The sequence below is a fragment of the Rhodamnia argentea genome, chromosome 8 (genome assembly GCF_020921035.1).
Source record: "Rhodamnia argentea isolate NSW1041297 chromosome 8, ASM2092103v1, whole genome shotgun sequence".
Classification (NCBI taxonomy): Eukaryota; Viridiplantae; Streptophyta; class Magnoliopsida; order Myrtales; family Myrtaceae; genus Rhodamnia; species Rhodamnia argentea.
The window spans coordinates 11,941,686-11,948,894 of NC_063157.1; positions in this window are offsets into that span (position 1 = coordinate 11,941,686).

Below are 7,209 nucleotides of genomic sequence, written 5' to 3' on the forward strand. Positions count from 1 at the left end.
AGCATTTAGATAGTAGAGTGGTTTATTTGCGCATGTTTTCTTGTAATTACTTGGATTTATAATAAAAAAAAACTGTCGACACCTAAATTTTGACTATCTTTTTAGTCATTTATTTTGCATAAAAATTAGGACTAATTTTAGTTCTAAACAAAATTAATCAAATCAAATTTTCATTTTTATTTTAGCATGCATGCATTACATCAGCATTAATTTGGACCAACGATGAAATTGAGCTTAAATTGACAAGCAGTGGATCAAATCTATCATGAGATTTTTGACCAGCAATAGAGAGCATTTGTATTAAGCCTCATTTTATTTTTTTTGGTGCGATGGAGTGAATTTGATTATATGTTCTTAATTTAATTAAGTGGACGTCGTTTGCATGGATTGAAAATGTGGTCTAACCCATTGCTTTTTTCTCGTGGCCGAAGGTTATATTCTTGGGGCAAGAAATTGACTATTTTTTTTTTTCGCAATTCATGTAGAAAGAATCGAGGCATGTGCACGTGAATTGATGGCTAGCATGGGCAAAATAGAAAAATCAAAATTTTTTCCTCGTAATAAGCAAAGAAACAAGGGCAATATATCGGTGGAAATTTCGTGCCCCCAAATTTATGAACAGAAAGGAAAAAGCAAGCAAGTGAGGAAAAGGTAAAATGATATCTCTAACCATTACAAAAGGAAAATCGGATAAGCTTGATTGGTGTAAGATGGTGCGCGATTCTCTGGCCATATTCACACAAGTTGAAAAAAGAAAGAAGCAAAAGTTGAATCTCACTTGATTGGGAAAGTTCGAATTATGTTAGTTAATTTAATTAACTTGATAATCCATTAACCTAAATTTTTTTAGGTCACAACAGCTTGGCGACTCCGCTGGGGATATTTTTTTTTTCAAAAAATTCGGTCAAAAAGCTTCTATTTTTCGGAAAAAAAAAAAAACTTAGTGGATTTAGGCCTTGATTTTTCATATGAAGTTTCTTGATTGATGATTATGTTTTTTTTCCTCTAATTTCCCTTAGGTTTTAAATCTTTTTACAGGTTATATGAATGTTGTTTTACTAATCTTTATTTTGTAAAATTGCCATGATTGGTTGCCATAAAACTACTGTGCATGATTTTCACCTCTTTGCACTATACAAGACCTAAATTGATAGTTTGGCCTAGGATGGTGTCAAGACAAGGATCTCCCTTTGCCTCAATCCAAAGGAATGGGTGCCCTTGCCTTCAACCCCGAACATGTCAAGAAATACCTGCTCTGGCCATAATTTAATGGCATGGGATGGATTCTAGGTATCCCTCGAGTTCTTGAGGACCAAAGAATCTGACAAACTTTTATTTGGTATGACTAGTCCCTAGAATCTCATTAATCTAGAGGCAATAATGCATTTCCACGAGTCGTGTGGATATCTTTGTGTTTGTTTTGCGGAGATTATGTGAGTTCTCTAGTCTCTCTTACTTTTACTTACCCATATGTCATTTTGGTCGGTCCATTACGTCGGTAGGTTGGTCGATCATCTTGGTCTATTACATAATGGAATGCAAGAACATCCGTACGCTTATGTTGCCCAAGCAAACCTTACGCGACTGGTTGACTCAATTGGATAGCATAACTCGCGAGTATGTGAACCAAAGGCCGAGGTATTTGTTGCCGCTTCTCCATGTTCGGGTTCGTGCCGGCTTCATTCAAGCCATGGCGCATTTCTAGTGCCTTGAGACGTCAACCTTCATATTCGGTAAACATGATCTTACCCCTACTCTTGAGGAATATAATACACTCATCGGAAAATCATTGGAGACAAAACCTATTAATCCTTATCTTGGTTCGGATCCCGCTTTACTTTTGGCTAAATTTTTTAGAATTGAAATAAAGATAGTCCGAAAGACTTTAAAATCAAGTTATGGGAATTGCTCGTTCTCGTTTCTAACTAAGTGTTTTAATGAAGCTTCATCATTGCAAAAGGGCAAAATTTTCATGTTGGCTTTCTTTGGATTATTTGTTTTCCCTCATTATCAAAATCATGTCAATCCAAAGATAGTTTATTTTGTGCAACAAGTTTGTGATGGGAAGAACATGATCAATGCAATATTAGCCGAGACCTTTATATCCCTCACTAAATATAAGCGAGAAACTTCTAAGGTTTTTCATGCTTTTGCCAAGCTTTTGCAAGTATGGTTCGTGTCTCGTATAAAAGATTACAAAACTCTTGTCTCGGTTGATAAGCTTAGAAATTTTTGTCATCCTATTCTGGTTTTTAAAGATAAGCAAGATGAATTCCCGAAATACCACTTCACCCAATGGCTAGCTTTCATGAAGGATCTGTCTCCTCAAGATTTGCGATGGTGTGCTAAATGGTTTAGAGTAAGGGAAGCTCGTCTTGTCGTAGGCGTTGAGGGGCTTGTTCTTTTGGTGGGTATTACTGGAGCCACTGAGTATATTCCTTATCAAGTTTTGTGGCAATATGGGGTGATTCAAAAGCTACCGCCGTTCCTTGATGGCGGGTGGCTCTTGCTTGATTTCTCTACTTCTTTCCCTAGGCACGAGCATGCTGTTAACTCGTGCCGGACATTATGGAATCTTTGCCGTCCGAAGAACCTTAGCGTACCAAGGAAGGAGTTGCCCTATCCACAAAAGGCGTACCACACTACGGAGCAATATATCAAGAAGTGTACCATTCCTGAAGCAATACGTCCTAAGATTCCTCAAGTTACACCGACGGCTACTTTCCAAGCCGAAGTTGATGATCTTAAACGGAAGTTAGAGAAGGCAGAGGAAAAGGCAGCTAAGGTCACCAAGGCATACAAGCGGTTGAGGGATGAGATTGTTTCTTCGAAGGAATAGACCAAGTGTTTTGTTTTGTCAAGTCAAGTCATGTCTTTACATTCATACTTTGGTTGTTTAGGAAATCTCGTTGTCATACATTCAATTTCGTGCTTCAAGTCGTTTGTCAGATGGTTTTTACATTAATTACGATTTCATCATGTTTTCCTTAGTTTTGATTTACCTTGTTCTGTTGCATGATTTTTATTAAATTCCACGATCAAGCTTTGACTAAGCGCCCTCAACAAAAGTCGTAGACCACGTGATGGTCTTCAACATATAAAAAATTCAGAATTAAAGGACTTCATTTGCTTGGGACGAAGTGGAAGCAAGGTCACATTTTTTCTGATACACAGAAACTGTAATGCGTTTTGACTGGCGGACCTTCATGGATTCGGTAATTTTTTCAACCCTTTTTCGCTCACAATTGAAAGGATTCATCTTCATGAAAAATATTCGGAAGATCATAATTTATCATGACAAAATTTTTTGGTTCAATCCATCGGATTTCCCATTTATGACAGAATTTTAAGTTAAGAGAAAACCAGTCTGGATTTTAGAAATTTCTTGACCTCAACTACATTTCATTAACTACCTTTAATTCGAGGCCTTTCTTACAAGAAATCAAAACATGATATAGTTCAATGAGATGTGGACTAATGATCTGCAAATTTCCGAGCATCAGTTCCCATTTTTTATGGCCCTTTTATCCTCAAAGAAAAAGTCGGACAGAGCAGTTTTTTGGACGCAATTTTTGAAAAGATGTATTAAACTGTATTGATATGTGTGGATTCAACCTTGAGTCAAAACATGAAAGTTGTTCATCATCCTCTTGAATACATACTCGTAAAATTTGGCATCATTCCAACTATCTCATGATTTTTCACAAATTTTTTACCAAAATCCTACGAATCTGGAATTTGCCCAGGTCAGTCCTTAGGTTGTCATTATTTTGTTTTCGAGTCTAGATTGATGTCATGGACCAGCTCACTTGTTTTATTCGTTGTTCTCATCTTAATTATTATCTTTTTGCAGGTAATTTACCACGGATCCCCCATACATTACTTGGTCGGTAGCAAGAAAAATGGCCGATAGAAATGAGATCAATGCTGCTGTCCGTGAGGCATTGAATGAATAGCTCCACACTTTAAGCGAACGTTTCGAAGGAATGATGTCACAAAAAATGGAGCAGATGATGGCCAACATTGCGGCCAAGCTACAACCGTCCAGTTCAAACCATCCTTCGGCCATCCCTACTCTAATTCCTCCGGCTAATAACTCCGGTAAAGCTCCAGAAGGTGTTCCCTATCAAACTATACCATTGGAGGATGTGATCATCACAGGCGCAAACTCGAGCGCACCACCCTTGATTCCAGTTCCTCAAGCTAGCCCTGTGGCTACGGGATCGAATGATGAGATGGCTAAGTTGTTGGCCTAGATAGAACAGAGGATACGAGAGGCAGAAGGGATGTATAACATACCTCGAGTCGATTTCTCCGCCTTTTTAAAGGTTGAGGTGCCGGAAAAATTCAAGATGCCCGACTTTGAGAAATATGACGACACTTCCAATCTAGTCCAACACGTTCAGATGTACCAGGCTAGGATGAATAAATACGCAAAACCTCTGATGGTCCGGACTTTCCAGGCCGGTTTGAAGGATGCGGCCATGAGATAGTACACAGACTACAAAATCTATGGCATGAATGATTGGGAGAAGGCGGCTAATGCCTTTATTAAGTATTTCAGTTTTAACCTAGATATTGTTACTACTAGGGAAGACATGGAGCAGTCAAAGATCAATAAGGGTGAGACAATTAAGCAATACGCCACCAAATAGATGAATGTTGCATCCCAGATGAAACCAATGCCGCCCGAGTGAGAACTCATGAAATTGTTTATCTCCACTCTTCCACAAGTAGTGCGATCATGCATCCTTGGGACAGCCGCAACGTCATTCAGTCACCTCATTGCAATGGTTGAAGAAGTGGAAAGTGGCTTAAAGAAAGGATGGTACGGCGATACTAACGCGAGTAGTAAGCGGTTCACGGTCAAGAAATATAAAGAGCCCGCTCCTTAGGTTAACATGACCTATGTCCAGAAACTCTCGGCTCAAACGCCCATAGTGCAGATTCTTAATCAACAGGTGGCCGGTTTCGGTTCACAGCGGTAAAAGGGGAACTCGCGTCCCCCTCGACAATTCACTCCTCTCCCTGGAATCCCGTTGCAAGTGCTAGCGGTATTATGCAAAACCGGTCTTTTGATGTCAGAACCTTTGCTACCAAATTATATGAACTCATCTAGGCATGATCCATCAAAACAATGTGACTATCATTGAGGGGAGGTCGGGCATGACGTAGATAATTGTTACATGCTAAAGCACCGTGTTCAAGACCCGCTTAACTCTAAAGCATTCTCATTCTAAGACAACAAATAACCGAACGTACAGAATAATCCTTTGCCGGCTTACTCGGGCAAGGTTCATGCCGCATTTGTTTCAGAAGCCGAGCGGATTGATGCTTTTAGTGTCCAAGCGGCTGACATTTTCGATGCTTTAGCTCAAGCAGGCTATTGCCGGATCGATGAACCGATAACATTCGATCGGTTAAAAGAGAGAATCTTGAGTCTGATGAAGGACGGGTTGATAGTTTGGGCGAATCGGGCTAGGATGGTAGCTACAGTATCTCGGATTACTATTGATTGCGAATAAGAATTTGCCGCTTTGACTATGTCCCAATCTAAATCTTCCCCGAAGACCGAAGTAGTAGAGGCCGATGTGGCTAGTCTAATTAAGACCGATCTTGAGCTTGTTGACATGCCTACTCCGGAGGATGTTTCGGATGACGACCTTGGGATCATTATACTCGAGAGCTTTGTGATCACCTCACCCCAACCATTTCCGTACAAAGATGACAAGGCGGTACCATGATCCTATGATCTTGCCTTAATAACATGGTCCGGACGTACTTACAATGATGATCAACCGGTCAAACAGATCGGCGAGAAGGACATAAAGGAATTTTTGGCCGTGATAAAGATGAGTGAGTATAATATTGTCAACTAGTTGCATAAGTCGCCCGCTCGGGTTTCCTTGCTGGAGCTCCTTTGGTTATCCAAAAAGCACCGGAATTCTTTGATGAAGGTGTTGGGTCAAATACATGTACCTGAGGATATCGATCAAGACAAGTTAGAAAACTTTGTCGGGGCTATCTTGCTAAAGGACCAAGTGGCATTCGCCGATGATGAGATCCCGGCTGAAGGGAGGGGTCACAACAAAGCCCTATACATAACAATGAAACATAAGCAAACTCATGTGGCTCGTGTACTCGTTGACAATGGATCAACATTAAATATATATCCATTGGCAACCCTCAATCGCCTTGGAATTGACCTGGTCGGAATGCGGGCGGCCAAGACTTCAGTTAGAGCCTTTGATGATATGAGGAAGAACGTCATGGGACAAGTCAATCTTGAAGTTCATATCGGACCCTCGTGTTTAGTATTTTGTTTTAGGTATTGGATATTCCTTCGGCTTTTAACCTCTTGCTAGGCTGTCCTTGGATTCACAACGCAGATTCTGTACCGTTAAACCTTCATCATAAGATTAAGTTAGTGGTTGAATAGAAGCTGGTCATCGTCCATGGTAAGGAAGACCACCGAATTTTTAACGAGACCGCTATCCTTTACATTGAGCCGGCTCACAATGAAGAGGATTTGTATCATGCTTTTGAGCTGGTACAAACTATTCATGCATCATCAGATAGTCTTCTACCGATTCCTGAAATATCAAGCGCCTTGCAATTGACTTGGTCAGAATGCGGGCGACCAAGACTTTAGTTAGAGCCTTTTATGATATGAGGAAGAACGTCATGGGACAAGTCAATCTTGAAGTTCATATCGGACCTTACGTATTCAGTATTTTGTTTTAGGTATTGGATATTCCTTTGACTTTTAACCTCTTGCTAAGCCGTCCTTGGGTTCATAATGTAGGTTTTGTACCGTTAAACCTTCATCATAAGATTAAGTTAGTGGTTGAATAGAAGTTGGTCATCGTCCATGGTGAGGAAGACTACCGATTTTTTAACTAGACGGCTATCCCTTACATTGAGCTGGCTCATAATGAAGAGGATTTGTAGCATGCTTTCGAGATGGTACAAACTATTCATGCATCGTCAGATAGTCTTCTACCGATTCCTGAAATATCAAGCGCCTCCATCATGGTAGTTAAGGTAATGGTTGGTAATGGGTTTGAACCTGGCATGGGTTTTGGCCGACATGGTTAGGGGATCTACACCCCGATTGAACTTAAAGGGCAATCCCATATGGCTGGTTTGGGATATCGAGGGGCGGTCAGCCTAGACATAGTAGACAATATGTGATAAGCCGCGGTAAGC